Source organism: Panulirus ornatus, chromosome 64 (assembly GCF_036320965.1).
Source record: "Panulirus ornatus isolate Po-2019 chromosome 64, ASM3632096v1, whole genome shotgun sequence".
NCBI classification, from domain to species: Eukaryota; Metazoa; Arthropoda; class Malacostraca; order Decapoda; family Palinuridae; genus Panulirus; species Panulirus ornatus.
This window is the reverse complement of record NC_092287.1, coordinates 27,652,598-27,676,337: the sequence shown is the minus strand read 5'-3', so window position 1 is coordinate 27,676,337 and position 23,740 is coordinate 27,652,598.

The window sequence follows — 23,740 nt, the reverse complement described above, 5'->3', positions numbered from 1 at the left end:
GATGCACGAACGTTGTTCGTTCACCCTCACTTCCCGACACACTCCCGCCATGGTGACACAACAGTCCGCTCGCCTCCCTACCACAACCCAGTTGACCCACACGTCTTCATTGCTGGGGTGCCCCTCCCAAAGGTGAGGTCTTCACGAGAACTTTGGCCCACATGTAGACGAGACTGGTGGAATGTGACAGGTCCTGAAGCTGCTGCAGCGCAGACATCAGAAAGTAGAGTTCCAGGATAACAGGTGGCCCGCTTCGACTGACTTCATGATAACAGGGGATATGGTAGGCGGAATGGAGGGAGGTAGGAAGGTGAGGATATAGAAAGGTGAGGGAAGAGATGAGAGGATAGGAAGGTGAGGGGATAGGAAGATAAGGGGATAGCATGCGCACGTGAAGGGAGGGAGGTTGAGATGTAAGAGGAGGGGGTGAGGGGAGATGGGAGGGGTGAGGGGAGAGTAGAAGGAAGGGGCGGCAGGGGGGTCATGGGACTGGAGGAAGAACATGTTCTCTAGTAAATGATACAGAACATTGAAGAACAGGCCAGTGAATGTGGCGAGCCTGTTACAGACGCCATTTAAATCTGTTTATGTACAGATCAGCGGCAGAACATACCCCTCAGTAGAACGACCATACTCAGTGTTATGAACACTCGGTCACATCAATCAAGTGTTATAGCAAGGTTGTTGTTAAGCTGGTGGTCGCTCTTGTTTTTCTCAGGCTGTTGACTTCCTTCCAAAACATCTTATTCTCTGACGTTTTCTGATAATTACTCACCCTAACTCGCACCCTAATTCTCACTCGCACTCTTCTTTACACTGTTTTTCAACTCCTTCATCTGCCATAGGGAGGTAGGTTCTATCAACAGGCGAGTGGTTTAGTGGGGTAGTCGTTAAAGAACAGATGTTCTCTGTGAACTCGCCCTTCGGCCAGATAAGTGGACAGTATTGGCAGGTGTCCGTAATAAGAAAGCCGATACAGCGACCTGTTGCATGCATTCACAGGTGTTCACTTCTGACAGGTGTCCACAGTAAGCAAGTGAATTGCTTAACAGATTTGGCCTCAGTGAATATTTAACAGTTAACGTTGATAGACATTTGGTCTCTATATTAATGTTGACTACAGAGCAAAGTCGTCACTACATACATGTTAAGTTCTTACCATGATGGTAGCTGCTCGTGGGTGATTCGTACAAACGAGTGACTGATATAAACATGTGGCCGTGAGAAAGAGGTGGCTTCTATAAGTAGACAGTAGTTGTAGGGTAACAATAGTTGTAGGGTAACAATAGTTGTAGGGTAACAGAAGAAAATAATCTCTAAAAACAGAGGGTCATAACTGTCAGATGGGAGTTGATAACAGGATGGGCAATATAACAGGTGTCTGCTGGGAAAAAGGTGGTCGTAACGGCCAGCTGGGAGCTCTAAACAAGTGGCCACTATAACAGATGGTCGAAACAGACAGATGAAGTTCTAAACAGATGAGCACTATACAAGCGTCTTCTATAAACAGGTGGTCGTAACAGACATATGGGAATTCTGAACAGGTGGCCACTACAACAGTGGTCAAAACAGACATGTGGGACATAAACAGATGATCATTGTGCCAGCTTTAACCTTTAACAAAGATAACAAGTGATTGAGGACCTAACTAGGTGTTGAAAATTAGTTGTTGATCACTCTGCCAGGGATGTGAGGCTAATGTGTTGATCACTCTGTGTGTGTGTGTGTGTGTGTGTGTGTGTGTGTGTGTGTGTGTCTGTGTGTGTGTGTGTGTGTGTGTCTGTGTCCCTTGTGCTCGAACCTCAAAGCACTTCATGGAAGCAAACATTTTATGGCTGAAAAATCTCGGTCGAGAAAAATTTTTTTTGCACATTTTCACCAGTTTACGAGGTAAAACTGCCGACGTCACGCCAGGAGAGAGAAGAGAGAGAGAGAGAGAGAGAGAGAGAGAGAGAGAGAGAGAGAGAGAGAGAGAGAGAGAGAGAGAGAGAGAGAGAGAGAGAGAGGTAATATGACTGAAACTTTTCGCTTTGGAATGACTGGTCCCCCCGTATGTCTTTGGGTCTGGGAGATTATAAAAGTATGATTAGAGACAAGAAATTACTGTTACATATCCTCGATAAGATCTCTTGTTCGCCTCCATCTTCCCTCCTGGTCAGCTTTGACGCATAACTCAACCCGGCCAATTGTAAACTCCCTCACCTTCCTCGAGCCAGCTGACCCGGGCGACTGAGGGTGCCCGTTATCGGGTCTTTATCTGGTCGTGACCTGGAGTGACCTCGCGTGTGTAGGAAACCGGGCAACCTCAATATAGAGCTTCGTGTGCCGTACTGCGCTCCGCTTTTCATTGCCTCCACGCGTGTGAGCGGGCGACCCATGTAAGGTTTTAACAGCAGCAACCTGGATGAAGACATTGTTTTGACTGTGTCATGCCCGCTCCCCACCCACCCACCCACCCACCTCCGTTGAAGAGGGAATATATATATATATATATATATATATATATATATATATATATATATATATATATATATATATATATATATATATATATAGATAGATAGATAGATAGATAGATAGATAGATAGATAGAGAGAGAGAGAGAGAGAGAGAGAGAGAGAGAGAGAGAGAGAGAGAGAGAGAGAGAGAGAGAGAGGCAGGATGTATCCTTCCCTCCCACAGCTGAACATCACCACAGAAGGACATCATCATAAGCTGTTGCATCCAAGGTCTTCGTCTTTCCACATTATACGCCTTTTGTCTCCTTCCCTAAAATAGTCTCTCTTCCTTCTGAAATTTGATATCTGAGAAAGGTCATAGTTGTGGTGAGATATTAAGAGGTTTTTCTGTTTATGATTGATGGCTTTTAAGATTAACAGATCTGTGGAATAATGTCGACTGTACGGTTCTCTGGTCGGTGACTTAATGGATGGGACATGTTGTTAATGGGTAAGAGTTTCCTCGTGATATATACGATATTCAACCCTTTCCCATTTTCCTAGTTTTACCTCTTCAACCACATCCATTACTTAACCCAGAGCCACAGATCTGATGGTGGTGACCAGTTAGTTGTATGGTCCCAGGACCTCATAGGCTTGCTACCCAGTGTCAAACTTGTCGCACCCACGTTTGAACTCTGGCCTTCGTGGTACATTCGCTGCTCGGCTGACCCCTCTCCACGGCGCTTCAGAAGGTAAACAGTGTCATAAACTGCGGAGAAGATGGCTCATAGCGTAAACACAATTGTGTTCAGAGGGTCATTCAAGCTAATTAGCATATATTATCTTGTGTTATATATAAAGTCACTCTTATTATCGCTTCTTGAAAGTGTTTAACAATTACTAAAGCTAACAAAGACAGACAAAAAAAGATTATAGTCAGTGTGTTCACTTATATATATATATATATATATATATATATATATATATATATATATATATATATATATATATATATATATATATATATATATATATATATGATAGTGCCCCCCCCCCACACACACACACATACACACACACATCCTTGAAATTAAACAAATCACCTGAATTCCCCCTGAGGGAGTAACCGGGTACTCCTGACGAGGGTGTACCTCACGCCTTCAGGAGAAAGTCTTCCTTTCGAGGTCGTCCCAGAACATCGCCACTACCCAGGGGTTGTGGGTGTGGGATTAAGGGTGGGAAAGCGTCGTGTGACGTGTGGGACCTCACCCAGGCTCCTCCTGGTGACGTCCTAGACCTCACCCACCTCACCCGAGCCGCGCCCATCTCATCCAGGCCGCCCCTGGTGACCGCCTGGCCTCACCTACCTCATCCAGGCAGTCACTGCTGACGCCCTTGGCCTGAATCACCTCATCCAAACTGCTTTATTTCCAGTTTAACTATTTTATTCCGTAAAAGATAATCAGGAATGAGACCCGAGTGCTGTCGCTAGGCACCCCTGTAGCACGCTACCAGCTCTCGTATGCGGTACTCTTCTTGTATCATTATCATAGGATAGATGGTTCGATTCTTGACACACACACACACACACACACACACACACACACACACACACACACACACACACACACACACACACACACACTAACATGGACCTACACACCTTCAGGAGCAAGTTCAGCTATCTTCTCACGGTTTCCCATCTTCCCAACCCCGCTAACCGTAGACACACAAGCGAAACAAAAAGTTGACTTCGATCGCATCATGCGCTCTCCTTACAATATCCCGTTGTTATTGTTTGTTTCTTTAACTTCGATATATCTAAACTTATGTTGGTTATTTACGACCTTTGACCTCTGTGGGAGGTGCCCCTTTATTTGGGAGTATTGGCTATGGACAGAAAAGAATAGGTCTGAGGTTCATGGTCAACTCTCTGTCTCTCTCTCTCTCTCTCTCTCTCTCTCTCTCTCTCTCTCTCTCTCTCTCTCTCTCTCTCTCTCTCTCTCTCTCTCTCTCTCTCTCTCTCTCTCTCTCAGGCATTGATACATCTAACTTTTCCTACCTTCATAAGCTTTTTTCCCTCTTTGATAGTCATTTATGTCAGGTTTGTATGGTCAACAGGAATCGAAATATGAAAGCATCGCTAATCAAGGTTCGTCCAGTCTTTTACTTGAGTGGCATTGGAGATCCGGGCTACATAACTGATTTGATTCAGATGTTTTTCAGAGTAAACCAGACCGGATAAAGATGATGGGATCAGTAGACGAAAGAATGACTGCAAATAAAATTGAATTTAATCTACAAAGTGGATGAAGAGAGCCAGATGGAATTCAGGGAAGAGAAATGTGAGGAGGTAAGTCATGGACAGGTTATCAACATACTTTGGACACTTCGTAAGGATGCCGAGTAGGTAACAGACACAGCAAGTGACACAAACGTCGATACATTCACAAGTTATCATACGTGACACGATGGAACACATCGGTGTGGCCGTAATCATTCACAAGTTATCATACGTGACATGATGGAACACATAGGTGTGGCCGTTATCATTCACAAGTTATCATACGTGACACGATGGAACACATCGGCGTGGCCGTTATCATTCACAAGTTATCATACGTGACAAGATGGAACACATCGGTGTGGCCGTTATCATTCCTGACCGTGACGCATTCAGGGGACGCCGTGGGTCGGGCGCGTAGGTTCGAATCCTGATTGCGGCAGTCGGTCCACAGTCAACCTAGTTGTTCATCTACCTCTGGGGGTTCGTCGATAAAATGGAATCTGGCTTAGGCTGGTATATATATATATATATATATATATATATATATATATATATATATATATATATATATATATATATATATATATATTGGATGAAAATGTTTTTTCTTGTTGAATTGTGAATGTGGCACCAGTTACTTCAGGACTGTATCTCAACACACAATATACTTCACTACGTACGTGTATATTTCTCTTTTTTCAACATAGGTAAAAGTTTTGTTGGTCTGAACAATGAAAACATAACAGATGAATGAGAAATGTAGAATCTTATTCAACAATGGTTCTCTCACCTGGAACAGAGGTCGGGGTGTGGGGCGTGTGGAAAATTGTCTCATTGTCGGAGATGAAATTTTGGCAGGCAGGCTGCGAATTCCGTGCAATATTTTTCATTTCCTTCGTCTGGTTGAAGTGTACATCCTTTTGTTATGTCCAGCAAGCACGCACGATGACCATGGTCATGCAGAAGAAACACATGAGATAGTGTTACTCTCTCTCTCTCTCTCCTCTCTCTCTCTCTCTCTCTCTCTCTCTCTCTCTCTCTCTCTCTCTCTCTCTCTCTCTCTCTCTCCCTCTCTCTCTTTGTCAGTGAGCCAGCACTGCAGTGGCTGTCGAGCACCCTTTCCTGGCCCAGGTGGTTGTGGTGTTCTTCGTGCCTCACTCACACGTGGGTTACTAGCATTCACTTCATGAAAAACTACACATTCTCTCCATCTCACGTAACTCACACGACTTTATTTTTACCTGCCAGTGCGAGAGCTAGGCGATAGTCCTGCCTTATGGCATATTGCCGCCATGTGTACGCTAAGGTAGGTAGCCTGTCTCTCCTCATGTGTCTGTCACAGACACACATCTCATGTGCACGAAGTCAACATGTTATACAGGCGGCCAACATATCCCGTTGTCAAGAAAGCTTCTCTTCGTGACGGTCCTTGCCAGAGGTATCTAACGTAGAACATGACATGGGAAGGTTAGATAACATCAGATCTGCTGGTGTACGGGGAGGTTATCTGCTACAGAACAGTACATGAAAAAAATAGATAACAGAAAACCTGATCGTCTGTGACAAGGTTATCTTCTGAAAGATAGTCATAGATATCTTAATCCCCGATTTTATATAGATGGAATGAGGATAGTAAATTTGAAGATGCTTGGAAAGGATAGTGCACTTGGATAGGATGGATAGATAATGTGTACATAGATCGATGTGAATCGAAAATCATTAAAGATGGGAAGGACAGGGAAAGATGGAGATAAGAGTGATCCATATTGGGTAAACGCGGATTAATGAACGAAGGAAAAAGAAAAATGGAACAAAAGAAAAGTAGATGTTGTGAAATGAAAATATGTGAAGAAACGGTTATAAAAGAAAATGGTTCTGTCATCTGGTTCACTTAACCTTTCGATGCAGACCATCAAGTTGTTACGTGTCCAGCTATGAGCCAGGGAGACGGTATGGAGGTAGAAAGGGAGTGCTATAGCAAAAGAGGGTGAAGAGGGGAGAGCGGTGGGGGGGGGGGGGAGGTGTGGAGAAGGGAGTGAAGGGGAACAAGTCATTAAGGCGTGTTATCCAGCCACTTACCGCCGACTGTAATTTTAGAGGAGGTGAATGGAAAGTGTGCGTTGTGTGCCTTGGTGTTCAACATACTGACGTCTTGGTGTTAATCCCATAGAACACCACGCCCCTCCACCTCTCTCTCTCTCTCTCTCTCTCTCTCTCTCTCTCTCTCTCTCTCTCTCTCTCTCTCTCTCTCTCTCTCTCTCTCTCAAACTCTTTGCTTTGCTATCCGTTTCCACCACAAAATAAGCTTGGAATGTAGATGACCTCGTCTTGGACCATCAGGTCTCCTGTTGTCTGTCCTTCCCACGTGCTCCCACGTACTCTCTGTTCTTCCCACGTACCCCCACGTACTCTCTTTCTGCCCTTCGCACGTACTCCCACGTACTCTCTCTCACGTAACACCTTCGAACCCTTTTGACATATTGCGTAAAAGAGCGTTCACTGTGTACACATACGAAGACTACGCTTTCCAAGATTACTAATTCAAGATCCTTCTCCGGTCATCTACGAACTCGCCTCAGTGGCACACGACCCCTCCATTTCCGCTTTCCGATGATTCCCAACCCCTCTCCAGTGATCCCCAACCCCTCTCCAGTGATTCCCAACCCCTCTCCAGTGATTCCCAACCCCTCTCCAGTGATTCCCAACCCCTCTCCAGTGATTCCCAACCCATTTTCAGTGATTCCCAACCCCTCTCCAGTGATTCCCAACCCCTCTCCAGTGATTCCCAACCCCTCTCCAGTGATTCCCAACCCCTCTCCAGTGATTCCCAACCCCTCTCCAGTGATTTCCCAACCCCTCTCCAGTGATTCCCAACCCCTCTCCAGTGATTCCCAACCCATTTCAGTGATTCCCAACCCCTCTCCAGTGATTTCCCAACCCCTTCTCCAGTGTTTCCCCAACCCCCTCTCCAGTGATTCCCAACCCCTATTCAGTGATTCCCCAACCCCTCTCCAGTGATTCCCAACCCCTCTCAGTGATTCCCCAACCCTCAACCTAGCCAAACTCTCCAAAAAAACTCTCAGTGATTCCCAACCCCTCTCCAGTGATTCCCAACCCCTCTCCAGTGATTCATGTCTCCTCTTCAATTGATTCATGACCACCCCTCCCTCACCCAACTTTTCATTGTTCTTGCAGCCATTAAATCAAGGAGAGTTATCCTTTATTCAGGTTTGGACCAAGTTTAGTTTGCACCAGACACGGACAGGGTCCGTCCATACTCTTTTATATATTTTCCAAAGGAAAATATATAAAATCTAATGCACGTAATTTTATCTATGGGATGAGAAGCCTTGTGAATATATTGTGAGCAAAACACCTTAAGTAAATAGCAGTGCATCTCAAGCAAATAACAGTACATTGAGTGTACGTAAGAACACGTCTGCAGCACGGTAGAGTACATGTAAGTCAAGGTCAGTCTCCAAGACGACATTCGCCAAACCAGAGGAAAACCATTAAGAAGTATCCCAAACATGTGGAGATACGGACACATGAGAGAGACACATAGGCTCTGAACGCACACAAAACACACACTGAATAACAAAATAGGATTCGTAAGATCAAGGATACAGTTACGGGTGTTAGTACTGATTTCTATTGAAAAAAAGGTAATATGATTCGATAAGTCAACACATTTGCGAAATTCTGAATGCTTACGTATAAGTTCACAAGTATTCGTCATGTGTTCTGTGTTACATTAGAAGACTTGAGACGGGAACTTCTGACTCTGAGACGTAAAGGATTTTGTCACCAATGTTAGGGTGGATAGTAGGTTTTTTTCTAACATCTACTATGGATGTGTCTCAGGATTAAATGGTGAATTTTACATCTTGTGCGTTGGTTGTGGTCTGAGTAGTATGGAAGGGAGAGGGAGGGTGAGTGAGTGAGTGAGAGCAGTACCCGGAGACAGTGAAAGGTCGCTGGTACTATAAAGTGACCTTCAGCAGGCTAATGAACCAGTTATATACACACCCTTTACCCTGTGACTCATTCTCAGGTCAGAGCAGGTTGTGTGTGATCCTGTTCTTAGATCGTGTGATTGTGTGTGGGGGTGGAGGGATGTGGTGTGGTTGTGCGAGGTGGGGTAGGAGTTTGTGTAGATGTGTGATGGGGAGAGGGAGGTCGTGTAGTTGTGTGTGGTGAGGAGGAGGTTGTGTGGTTGGGGGATGAGGTTCTGTTGTTGTGTTTGGTGGAGGGAAGAATTCGTGTGGTTGTCTGTGGTGGTAGGGAGGTTGTGTGGTTGTGTGTGATATGGAAAGGGAGGTCATGTGATTTTGTGTGGTAGGGAGAGGAAGATCGAGTGGTTTTGTGTAGTGGGGGAGAGGGATGTCTTGTGGTTGTGTGTAGTGGGATGTGTGTGGTGGGGAGAAGGAGGTCGTGTGGTTGTGTGTGGTGGGGGAGAGGGATGTCTTGTGGTTGTGTGTGGTGGGATGTGGGTAGATTGTGTGGCTGTGTGTGGTGGGGTAGGAAGTCGCCTGGTGGGGGAAGACATGCTGTGGTGGATGTTGGTGTCTTGTTGTTATACCGTGAGGATGTACGTGTCATGACATCATCATATGGTATATAGACTGATGTCAGCAGTTGTTAGCAGGTACAACCCCCACGTACAGTGCTACAACATTACACCAACAGTAACAAACAATGTTCGGAATCTTATTACTTAATCATAGCTAAGCTAAACTTTTATTTGAGAATATTTTCCAATGGAAATCATTCTTAAAGGGATAGTTCTTCTCAGGAATGCCCTTCTATCTTCTACAGGGCTCATGCAGCGCTCAGGAAGCCGGCCACGTCTACCAGGTAGGTCGACCACATGTCATAAAAAGTAGTGATGTGTGTGTGTGTGTGTGTGTGTGTGTGTGTGTGTAGGGAGGGTGGAGGGAGTTGAGCAGTAAATGTTGATTGTCTTCACTGTGGTAGCTACATCGCAAGCATGAGAGGTCTGGAGATGTTTTGATTCTGAGTTTGTAGTGTTGTAGGTATGATGTCCAGAGTGAGGTGTGAAAGTGTGACTCGTGTATGTCTGGGGAGTGTAGTTTGAGTATGGTTTTATGTCTAGAGGAGTTGCCATCAAAGTAAGTTAGGGAAGAGGTTGTTTAAGTATGTCTCAAGAAAATACGCGTCATTATGGTAAAAATGTTGTTTACATACATACATACATGTGCGCGTGTAAAAGTAACACATTAACTACTTGTTAGTGTGAGGGTGACAGGGAATCACCCCTGCAGGCCTCCCTTGTTCGTCTACGTACATGAGACCAAGGTTACCAACACATGAGACCAAGGTTACCACCACATGAGACCAAGGTTACCACCACATGAGACCAAGGTTACCACCACATGAGACCAAGGTTACCACCACATGAGACCAAGGTTACCACCACATGAGACCAAGGTTACCACCACATGAGACCAAAGTTACCACCACATGAGACCAAATGGAATAATCATTTCTCTATTATGGGCTACATAACCTCCCTCCCCCACACCCCTTCTTTGCTGGGCCTCTATACATTACCGTCCGGATGCGATCTCTCTCTCTCTCTCTCTCTCTCTCTCTCTCTCTCTCTCTCTCTCTCTCTCTCTCTCTCTCTCTCTCTCTCTCTCTCTCTTCTCTTTTCTTCTCTTTGTTCTACAGTTACTTCATATTGGCCGCTGCTGTTGCGAGGTGTCTGCTTGTGTCTCTTGCAAGTGTCTCTTGTAGGTAGGCAGGCAGGTAGGTAGGTAGGTAGGTAGGTAGGTAGGTAGGTAGGTAGGTAGGTAGGTAGGGACTGAGGACAACACATCCTGGCGACGTCAAGTATACCAAAAATGTCGGCCACGTCTGTCACTCCCTCCAGCAAGATAGTGATCATGACCTTAATGGTTCATACCACAGCCTTATTGACCTTATTAATGGTTCATACCACAGCCTTATTGACCTTATTAATGGTTCATACCACAGCCTTATTGACCTTATTAATGTTCATACCACAGCCTTATTGACCTTATTAATGGTTCATACCACAGCCTTATTGACCTTATTAATGGTTCATACCACAGCCTTATTGACCTTATTAATGGTTCATACCACAGCCTTATTGACCTTATTAATGGTTCATACCACAGCCTTATTGACCTTATTAATGTTCATACCACAGCCTTATTGACCTTATTAATGTTCATACCACAGCCTTATTGACCTTATTAATGTTCATACCACAGCCTTATTGACCTTATTAATGTTCATACCACAGCCTTATTGACCTTATTAATGTTCATACCACAGCCTTATTGACCTTATTAATGTTCATACCACAGCCTTATTGACCTTATTAATGTTCATACCACAGCCTTATTGACCTTATTAATGGTTCATACCACAGCCTTATTGACCTTATTAATGTTCATACCACAGCCTTATTGACCTTATTAATGTTCATACCACAGCCTTATTGACCTTATTAATGGTTCATACCACAGCCTTATTGACTTATTAATGGTTCATACCACAGCCTTATTGACCTTATTAATGTTCATACCACAGCCTTATTGACCTTATTAATGGTTCATACCACAGCCTTATTGACCTTATTAATGTTCATACCACAGCCTTATTGACCTTATTAATGTTCATACCACAGCCTTATTGACCTTATTAATGTTCATACCACAGCCTTATTGACCTTATTAATGGTTCATACCACAGCCTTATTGACCTTATTAATGGTTCATACCACAGCCTTATTGACCTTATTAATGTTCATACCACAGCCTTATTGACCTTATTAATGGTTCATACCACAGCCTTATTGACCTTATTAATGGTTCATACCACAGCCTTATTGACCTTATTAATGGTTCATACCACAGCCTTATTGACCTTATTAATGGTTCATACCACAGCCTTATTGACCTTATTAATGTTCATACCACAGCCTTATTGACCTTATTAATGGTTCATACCACAGCCTTATTGACCTTATTAATGTTCATACCACAGCCTTATTGACCTTATTAATGGTTCATACCACAGCCTTATTGACCTTATTAATGTTCATACCACAGCCTTATTGACCTTATTAATGGTTCATACCACAGCCTTATTGACCTTATTAATGTTCATACCACAGCCTTATTGACCTTATTAATGGTTCATACCACAGCCTTATTGACCTTATTAATGGTTCATACCACAGCCTTATTGACCTTATTAATGGTTCATACCACAGCCTTATTGACCTTATTAATGGTTCATACCACAGCCTTATTGACCTTATTAATGTTCATACCACAGCCTTATTGACCTTATTAATGTTCATACCACAGCCTTATTGACCTTATTAATGTTCATACCACAGCCTTATTGACCTTATTAATGGTTCATACCACAGCCTTATTGACCTTATTAATGGTTCATACCACAGCCTTATTGACCTTATTAATGGTTCATACCACAGCCTTATTGACCTTATTAATGTTCATACCACAGCCTTATTGACCTTATTAATGGTTCATACCACAGCCTTATTGACCTTATTAATGTTCATACCACAGCCTTATTGACCTTATTAATGGTTCATACCACAGCCTTATTGACCTTATTAATGTTCATACCACAGCCTTATTGACCTTATTAATGGTTCATACCACAGCCTTATTGACCTTATTAATGTTCATACCACAGCCTTATTGACCTTATTAATGTTCATACCACAGCCTTATTGACCTTATTAATGGTTCATACCACAGCCTTATTGACCTTATTAATGTTCATACCACAGCCTTATTGACCTTATTAATGTTCATACCACAGCCTTATTGACCTTATTAATGTTCATACCACAGCCTTATTGACCTTATTAATGTTCATACCACAGCCTTATTGACCTTATTAATGGTTCATACCACAGCCTTATTGACCTTATTAATGGTTCATACCACAGCCTTATTGACCTTATTAATGTTCATACCACAGCCTTATTGACCTTATTAATGGTTCATACCACAGCCTTATTGACCTTATTAATGGTTCATACCACAGCCTTATTGACCTTATTAATGGTTCATACCACAGCCTTATTGACCTTATTAATGGTTCATACCACAGCCTTATTGACCTTATTAATGTTCATACCACAGCCTTATTGACCTTATTAATGTTCATACCACAGCCTTATTGACCTTATTAATGTTCATACCACAGCCTTATTGACCTTATTAATGGTTCATACCACAGCCTTATTGACCTTATTAATGTTCATACCACAGCCTTATTGACCTTATTAATGTTCATACCACAGCCTTATTGACCTTATTAATGTTCATACCACAGCCTTATTGACCTTATTAATGTTCATACCACAGCCTTATTGACCTTATTAATGGTTCATACCACAGCCTTATTGACCTTATTAATGGTTCATACCACAGCCTTATTGACCTTATTAATGTTCATACCACAGCCTTATTGACCTTATTAATGGTTCATACCACAGCCTTATTGACCTTATTAATGTTCATACCACAGCCTTATTGCCCCCCCCCCCCCTCTATCAGAGAGAAGGAGACCAGTGTGACGCAGGCTTCCCTCCCCCCTGGTGGGTGTGGCAGGGGACGTGATCGTAACATCCTCATCAGTCACTCCCCGTCACGTAGACACCCCCCCCCCCCCCTCCCTCCCTCCCATCTTCCCAGGGATACGAGAGATTCTTTCCATCACGACTTCCTCGGGCGGTGGGACGCGTGATGTTACGGTTGGGATGACAGTGGGGCTGGAGTGACGCAGGTCTGCTGTGACGTGGGGCTAGGGTGACGGTAGGACTGGGGTGACAGTAGGACTGGAGTGACGGTAGAACTCCGACGGCGAGTGTGACGGTAGGTGTATGTGGCCTGTCTATCTAGGCTGCCGTGGACTGGTGACAGAGCGGAGGAAGACTGGAGATGTGAGATGGTGACGGAGGAGGAGGAGGAGCAGGAGGAGGAAGACTGGAGATGTGAGATGGTGACGGAGGAGGAGGACTGGAGCTATGGCCTGGTGTAGCGGGGGAGGCATTTAAAGGTCTTGCTCCTCTGCTCAACCAAATGTCATTGCCATACCCCTCCTGAGGTGCACAAGACACAGTCATATCTAATTGTTTCGTGACGCATTTGGCAGGTCTCGCCCTGATATCCTAGGACGCTCCCTTGGTCATGTATATATATATATATATATATATATATATATATATATATATATATATATATATATATATATATATATATATATTTCCCGTGTTAGCGAGGTAGCGTTAAGAACAGAGGACTGAGCCTTAGAGGGAATATCCTCACTTGGCTCCCTCCTCTGTTCCTTCTTTTGGAAATAAAAAACAGGAAGGGAGGATTTCCAGCCCCCCCGCACCCTCCCATATCCCTTTTATTGATTCATCTCTCGTGAAAGCCACTGATGGGCAGTAAACCAGTACTTCAGTGGCTCTCACGTTTCACTCCATTGGTCAATCTTTTCCTTGTGCCTCACTCAGACGTGGGCTCCCGGCTTTCGGTTCACAATCACATTAATCTCTCCATCTCTCACACAACTTCAAGAACACGTGACCCACATGAGTCGTTCTTCGTAACTAAATTTTCCCTGCAGTCACCGCTCCGGGTTAGCCTTGCCTTTTGGCAAAACTTCGTCGTTTACTCGTTAAGTACTAACTCTCTCTCTCTCTCTCTCTCTCTCTCTCTCTCTCTCTCTCTCTCTCTCTCTCTCTCTCTCTCTCTCTCTCTCTCTCTCTCTCCCTGTGTGGACGGTCTCGTTTCTGTGCGCTCTGTGTCTAGGACGTGTTTAAGGACCGTGTCCGATAATCGTGTCTGGGGTGGGTCGTGTCTAAAGGCTTTTGTCTGGGGTGGGCCGTGTCTGATGGCTGTGTCTGTGGAGCCGTGTCTGATGGCTGTGTCTGGGGAAGTAGTATGTGGGAATCGTTTTTTGAAGATGTGAGTGATCGTATCTGGGAGCGGTGTTTGGGAGTCATGTTTGGGGACCGTTCCTGGGGACTATATCTGGGGCTGTGTTTGGGAACGTGCCTTGGGGCCGTATCTGGGGACTGTACCTGGGGCTCGTGACTGGGGGCCGTGTCTGGGGTTAGTTTCTGGGGGCCGTGTCTGTCGTGGAATCAGGGGAGGTTTGGGATCTGCCTCCCTGAGACTTACTATGGGGAATAGTTACAACCGTGGGGATTAATTATTGCTGTAGGTATCAGCTGTTGCTGTAGTAATTTACGTAGGGAAGAGTTAGTACCTTCTGGATTAGTTACCCTGGATGGTAGTTAGTTAGTCCTGTGTGGATTAGAGATTTATTAAAGATGGAATTGGTTTGAACCGCACAGATATTACCAAACTGTCCATTGACTCATCCCAATGTTCTTGAAGATCAATAAATTATCAGGCATTAATCATTTTGCAGTTACGCTACCGCCACATGACACACATAATTTCTTAATTACACCACACATCATCCTGACTGGCTATTATCGATTCTTCCCGCCTTGTATTTGGTGAAAAATTAATCGTTTGCTGCCGTGGAGAAGTCATTTTTGTTCTGGTGGTGAGTCGGTGAAAGTTCTCTGTTCTTCATTCAGGCGACGCGGGTGACAGGAGCATTGTCAACTGGGACGTTGCTTCACAGCCTCTGGACTCAGTGGTGCGGTGTCGTTTGGTGGTGTGGAAGGTGTGGTAGATGTGCTGGTGTGGTGGTGTGGAAGGTGTGGTGGTGTGGTAGATTGTGGTGGTGTGGTGGTGTGGAAGGTGTGGTGGTGTGGTAGATGTGATGGTGTGGTAGATGTGGTAGGTGTGGTAGGTGTGGGTGGTGTGGTAGATGTGGTGGTGTGGTGGTGTGTGGTAGATGTGGTGGTGTGGTAGGTGTGGTAGATGTGGTGGTGTGGTAGATGTGGTGGTGTGGTAGGTGTGGTGGTGTGGTAGGTATGGGTGGTGTGGTAGGTGTGGAAGGTGTGGTAGATGTGGTGGTGTGGTGTGGTAGTGTGGTGTGGTAGGTGTGGTGGTGATAGTGTGTGGTGTTGGTAGGGTGTTTTGGTGGTTGTGTGTTTGTTGTGATAGAGTGGTACGGTGGCTGTGTGGTAGTGGTGGTGGCTGTTATGTGGTTGTCGCGTGGTGGTGGTGTTGGCGGAGGTGGTATGGTATGTGAAGTGGTGATGTGGAAGCGATTTATTGCAATGATGAGAGTGGTAAAAGTGAACCGTAAGATGGCGTTCTCATAATTACGGTAATTAAGCCAAGTAATCATTACTCACAGTAACGATTCTTACACTAGTGTCAAAAACCAGCATTTGGAGTAGCGATGTCTGTGACGTCAGATATGTCAGGAAGTGGGAGTTACCCCAGCAGGTGTGTGGGGGTACACATGCCTAACGTGTGTCTATATGATATTTTCCCCCGTACACTTTCATCCCAAGAATTCGTGGTTCTGGTGGTGGCCATTATTTCTTATATACCTGACTTATTCTCATATACCTGACTTATTCTCATATACCTGACTTATTCTTATATATATCTTTTTGTTAGTTGACACGGCACGGGCACCTGAGGCCCTAATCAAGGCTATCTCATTAACGATATATATATATATATATATATATATATATATATATATATATATATATATATATATATATATATATATATATATATATATATATACCCTAGCTTGAGCCAGGTACTCATTTTATCAACCATCCCTTAAGGATGGGTGAACAGCTGGTATGACTGTGGACCGACTGCCGCAACCAGGAATCGAACCTCTGCGCACGATCCCAGTCAGCCAGTGAATGCGTCACGGTCAGGGGCGCTAACCGTTACACCAAGAAAGTCCTTCCCTGACTTAATCTTATATATCTGACCTGACTTGACCTGATCTGAACTGACCTGACACAGTGGTTACACCTGACCTGCCCCACATGAACTGATACACTCCTGACACCTGACTAGATCCAAAGCCCTCACCTGACCTTGACCTCTTCCCTACACCTGACCTGACCTGCTGCCTACACCTGATCCTGATCTGACCCGTTACTTACACCTGACCTTACCTATTGTTTCTAGTTGACACATCTGACCCGGCTGCCGTTTGCTTTAATAACACACCTGGCAGCCTGTAGATTTGACAAACGCTTGACTCTCTATTGAGGTGACTCAGCACACCTGACTTCCTATAAAGTAACTGACACTTCTTACTCCCTGAACGGGTGACCCATACACCTGACCTGACCATACACCTGACCTGACCATACTTTTCACACCTGTAATTCCTACACTGGCGCACTGGTAACACTAAACACTAACACACTTGGACGGATTAACTCTTACCAAACCTGACTTTACACATTTCCTTCCAATTTTAGACAAAGTTTCAAACACCTGAGTCATTAGGACGGTGACCTGAGCTCTGAAGTGTGAGGTGGGAGGTTCCCAGGTTCAGGCAGGGGTGGTGGTCCAGTCTTGGCCCCACATTCCCCCACACAGCTATGGGTTTCCCGCACCAGAAAGGGATTAGCTTGAGTCCCGCACGTGAGCAAGACTTACATCAAATGCGTCACAAAGCAGTCCTCATGCGATCATTGAAACACGTGCAGGGTTATATACAGACGGACAGACATAAGAGAATAAATAAGAATATTCTAAGACTTCAGGCGAAAGTAGAGAACCTGACTATATAAACAAGAAGAATCGTAGCTGTTAGTAGTAAGATCAGAGTCTTAAAAAGCTTAGCAGTTTACAGATATAAACATGATCATCACAACGGGTGGTGCCCGCGAGCGATTGCATCCTCAGTTTTTGTGAACAGGTTTTATATTGAATGATATTTCAACACCCAGACATTATTGACACTCTCCAACCTCCATCCTTAATTCTTCACTCCGCATATCTAGAATGATTTATATCAGAACGTCGCATCAGACTGGGATATTTGCTCTTTAATCATCAGTCCATTTCTCATCCGTGAATACGAACACTTTCTCAATCTGCTGTACTCTCTCAGTCGTCAACATGTAACACTTTCTTGGCCCACGCTTGCTTGTGTTGGTGCAGAGTCTTGTGTGGGCTGGTATGTTTCATGCCTGCCTGGTCAGTGACTGTGGTTCCCCTCTGTCTCTCCCTGTAAATTTTCTCTAAAGCATTTGAAGTTGACTTATGTTTCTCCTCATATATATATATATATATATATATATATATATATATATATATATATATATATATATATATATATATATATATATATATATATATATATATATATATATATTATCCCTGGGGATAGGGGAGAAAGAATACTTCCCACGTATTCCCTGTGTGTCGTAGAAGGCGACTAAAGGGGAGGGAGCGGGGGCTGGAAATCCTCCCCTCTCGTTTTTTTTTTTTTTATTTTCCAAAAGAAGGAACAGAGAAGGGGGCCAGGTGAGGATATTCCCTCAAAGGCCCAGTCCTCTGTTCTTAACGCTACCTCGCTGTCGCGGGAAATGGCGAATAGTATGAAAGAAAGAAAATATATATAATATATAAAGAGAAACATTCTGAGATACTGTAATGAAAAAAAAAATGTTTATATATTCCCACTTCAGCAGTCGGTCCCGGCTTGTGTGTGCTAGATGACTTTCGGAATTTAAGTAGATCAAACGTTGATGAATAGCCACCATGAGACTGACTAAAGGGGGCTGCAGGAAGAGCTGAGAGGAGGGCAAGTTAATGACGTGACAGACGACCTGTTGAATGTAGTCCAGGTTACTTATATCCTTAGGTCAAATAAGTTACGTCACGTCTCTAACCTGAACAGATGTCGAGTATATCAATATAAAAATGATGACGATGTATCTTTTCTCATTCATTTCTCCTTTTCGTCTGAAAGTTACATTTGGTCCACTTCAGAAATATTTTATTGTGTGTGCTTCATATTTCTATCTATATAATTATTTGTGTACTCATCTTAAATCTTGGACTACCTGAAAGCTTTCATTCTTTAGAGAAAATTTATTTTTTAAGTCATAAGATCACTAAAAATATTGTTTATTATGAATATTTTGTGTCCAAAAAAGATAGTCATTTATATTCGTTTTGGGAACTATCAGAGAAAAAAAAATAAATCAGTACTTGAAAATTAGATCAAATCTACAGAGACGTATTCTTTGCCCTCTTTTTTTCTTCTCATGAAGTGACACAGACGGATTGGAGGAGTGGAAAGGAGATCAAATATTGAGTAGAAAGTTGCAGGGCCAGACTCGTCTAATTGCAAAAATCTGAGAACCTGGCTACTGGTTTATTTATGCCACTGTGTTGACAGTCGCTCGTGCTGGGAGACGGGAGAGAGAGAGAGAGAGAGAGAGAGAGAGAGAGAGAGAGAGAGAGAGAGAGAGAGAGAGAGAGAGAGAGAGAGGTCAACAGCCTTCAAACACTAGAGCAGCAGAAGTGAACATCAGTCCCTAGCGTTTGTGACGACCACCACACAGTAGACACTCTTGCCGCTGACTGCCTCTCTCGCCTGATAAGGAACCAACGGCGAATTGCGACATGGTGAGGTATACCTCGCCTGTGATGCCGTTTGTGCCATTGTCTAAAGAGACTTGCGAGTGGGTGACTAATGACGATTCAGATGATAAGACGATCGAGGTGCTGTGGAGGAATTGGATACCCCAATTTTCACTTTCCTATTTATTGCACAGCATTGTCGTTAATACGTGTCACTTGAACATAATAATTCTTCTCCACAAAACACCTAAACTAATTTTGAGTTAAGGTACAATAACGCGGTAGAAATGCCCTCAGAAAACCTTAGAATGATTTAGCATATCATTCAAGTAATGTCCCGAAAAAACCCTAAAACAAGTAGGTATATCAGTCAGGTAGAGAAATGTGCCCAGAAAATCCTAAAATAAGTAGGCATGTAGTCGAGTAGATTAAGAACAACAGCGGAGCAAAGTAAGAGTCTTGCGGAATCCCAGAATTGCCCCCCGCGTCGAAGGAACCCACACAAGTCGTGTAAGCGTGTATTACTGGTTAAGGCAGTTGGTCTCAAGAAATCTTTCTTCCCACAATGTGAACTGGACTAAATGATTAGTCTCAGGAAGGCCTTTTTAGTTGTTTTTTCCTCTCTTTCCCCTTCCACTATGAGAGAGCTGGATGGCAATTTTGTAGGCTATTTAATCGGTCAGTGTTGTGATGTCGTTGTTCGGCACATGGTGAGTGAGTCAGGTGTTCGAACCCGCCTGGAGTTGTTCCGGAGATAATTGACTTTTACGCAATGACTCTCCGAGGGAATATGTCGCATGCTGAGCTTCTCTGGAAGGAACAGTACAAAGAAGTTCCATGTGTACAGCCCCTGCCACCGGTGGGTTATTTTCTGATCTCCGAAGGTGAGGGAAAGCGAATTGAGTTTTCTGAAGAATGATTTTTTTTTTCTCTCGTATTACGAGGGACTCTCCCTCTCATTTCCCACTGGCTTCATTTTTCCACATCTTCCGAAATGTACTCCAGCTATGCATAGTGTGGTTTAGATTCTCACCTAACTTGTAATTAAGATATTAAGAGATGGGTTATATTCTATTTTCAGTAGAGCACACTCACTTGTATTTGGCTAATGGGGACAAACTGTGGACAGTCTCTTTAGTACAGACGTAGCCAGTTCCTGGTTGCCACCACACGTTCCCATCCATGCTTGTGTAAGACTAACACCTGATGGTGTACGGGGACGTGTCAGTGGCCTGGCCACATTTCAAGCCTCGAGGGATGTCAAGGGGACCTTTATGATAGACAGTGATACTGTGTGTATGTGTTCTTAGAATTATCCTTAACACCTGAAGAAGGTCTTGAAGAACTTTCTGTTGGTAGATGTGAGCTTGACGCTAACAGCCTTAATGACTCCTCGTTATTCCTGAACGTAAAGCCCAAACAGTCAAGTAATCAACCAGCCTCAGGATTTCAGGTCCGCTGTTTACCATTACATGGCTGTGACGTTTATCTCCTCAGAAGGAGCACGTCTTAAAGAACAAGGGAGGGAAACGGTGAGGCTGTGGATGATGAGACATTAGCTTTATACAAACTCTGGCAACTATCTTGTGTCTAACACTGACCCACAGTGAGGATCGAACCCTGATACTCATACTTTGACTTCTACATTCTTCAGTGTATGATGGATGCTTGAGAGTAGACGAGACGCCATATAGTGTGTGTATTTGGCTGTATGTACTGAATGATGATATCATGCAAAAACAGAACTCCTTCTGTGAGGCTCCTGAAGTCTCCAGGATACACTCCACGCAGGAGCTGGGTAATGATGGACTCCTTTCGAGCGACAAGGTCCTTGATGAGACTACTTCTTTCCTTTGGCTGGCAATCATGTAGCCTCACTGAAGCCAAATTTTCGCTCGCGGTCTAACCACAAACAAGTTTCTCTCTCTCTCTCTCTCTCTCTCTCTCTCTCTCTCTCTCTCTCTCTCTCTCTCTCTCTCTCTCTCTCTCTCTCTCTCTCTCTCTCTCTCTCTCTCTCTCTCTCTCTCTCTCTCTCTCTATGTATATATATATATATATATATATATATATATATATATATATATATATATATATATATATATATATATAACATCTTAAACATCGATTTATATATTGTAGATAGTCCATTGTAGATGTTGTGAGTACGGTTTGTTCACACATCTCCTCCTGTTGAACATGTGAACAGACGAGAAGCCTGAACATAAATATAACAAACAGGAGACAAGGTCGATAGCACGGCTATACCTGTACCCACCTCCGACCATGACGACTCTCAAAAGAATTTCTTCATAGATGAGGAAGTCTTGAGCGATTGACAAACTTACGCTAGCAGCTTGGCTGAGAATACAAGAAAAGTGAGTGTGTGTGTGTGTGTGTATGTGTGTGTGTGTGTTGAGGTGCACGTTCCGTCCAACCACACACTCAGGGACGTTACTGTGGCCCACCAGCACTCTGGGGGAATCATGCTGACACTTACCAACTCGTGTATGTTCCGACATTACGCCACATGTATATATATCTATATGTATCTGTTTATTTTCTCTAAATGTCTAATGCTTTTTTGGATACGGTGAATAGTTGTATGATTCTGGTGTGTGTGTGTGTGTGTGTTAGCTGAGATGGCACGGGAAACTGAATGCATTAATCAAGGCAATCTCATTAACGTCATATATATATATATATATATATATATATATATATATATATATATATATATACTCTAGCCTAAGCTGGGTACCAATTTTATTGACCAGTACCCAGAAAAGGTTTAACACCTGCGTTGACTGCGGATCGACCGCCTCAACCAGGATTCGAACCTATTCGCTCGACGCTGACTGCCACACCACGGATGTCCTTATATATACCAGGATATAATTCTTTTTATTTAGGAAAATCACAAACCCCGTTTCCCGCTTACAAAGATGGCCCCCACGCTTCCTTGAGAAATTTATAATTTTCACGAATTTCAAAGGATGTTTTGACAACATTTGGGGTTCGAATGAAAACGGAAAACTCGCCGGAGAAGAAACATAGAGACCTCACTGGGGAATGTAAGACAGAGACTCTACAGGCAAAAGAAGCATGGAGACCATACTGGGAAGAGAGACATAAAGACCTCACAAGGAAAACGGAACATTGAGGACACAATGGACGAGTACAGAAACATGAAGATCATGCTTGGAATAAAAACATGTTGACTACACCAGCTAGAGAAGTACGAAGACTGTACTCTAAATGAAACAGGAATATACCACAAGGAAACGAAATACGTAAACTAAACTATGAAACGAAACACGGAAGTTCACGGGGAAAAGCAAATACAACGAAAAAAGTGAAAGAAATTACCGTGTGTGTTCTTTATGACGTAGACTTCAGAGCCATAATCTCAATAAAACAATTAGATGAGTCTTTACAAGACTTTGATTTCAGTGTAATTTTAGATAAACTATAGTTATGTTTTGATATATGTGACATTTAAAATTGAGTGTGACTACAGTGTAACCTTTAGTATCATCATCACATGTGTTACTGATTGTCAGTATCTGCCGGTGCAGCCTTGCCTGGGGAGTCGCACTTCGCACAAGAATCATTGTTACGGTCTCGAGAGGACGGGTCGAGACACTAATACAAGTCCCTCACTCAGGGCTCTTATCACCTGTTCTTTCAAGTGCACTTAAAGAGTTTCCATTTGAGTGACTTCTCCTCCTCCTCTTCCTCCTTTGCCTTCGTCAGCAGCAGCTCCAGTAGTGACAGGTTCGCCCTCAGGTGGTCTGCGAAGCGTGAAGGGAAATGCCCACTTCACATACAGCCGGATCTTGGTGTCTCTTCTACCCTCGATATGATCACTAGGTTACCTATGTATCCATAAACGGTTCTTTCTTGTGACGTTTTGCCACATTTTGACTCTTGGCTTCGTCGTAACCTTTTGCGATTATCGTCTCATTACTTTAATTATATTATATTTGATTCATATATTGTAACGAGAGGCCCTTGTGATCGAACCCCTCCTCCCGCCTTGTGTGGTGTTCACACTTGCCCTGGGTCTCTTTCAGCATGGGGTAGGTGTTCCGGGGGTGTATGTGGGTTCGGAGGTGTATGTTAGTACTGGGGTGTATGTGGCTCCGGGGATGTATGGGAGGATAAAGTGCGAGACCAGCTTGACTGTCCGCCCTCCCAGCGTCGTCAGGAAAACCGGGTCGTCCAGTGCCTGCTGGCGAGGAGGGCGGGGAAGCGGAGTTTAGCAGCACGTCATCAAACTGACGGCAAGAACTGCTTCATGATGCGTTTGGCTCAGAAAAGTCAAGAATGTGATTCAGATCTCGGGAATGAGTCGCCCCTATTGCAAAGGTGAGTCTCATTGTCATGCAGACGTGTTGTAGAACAGCTGAGGAGTTTGTGAAGTAGGCTGGGCAATATCTACGGATGGATCATTGCAAGGGAAG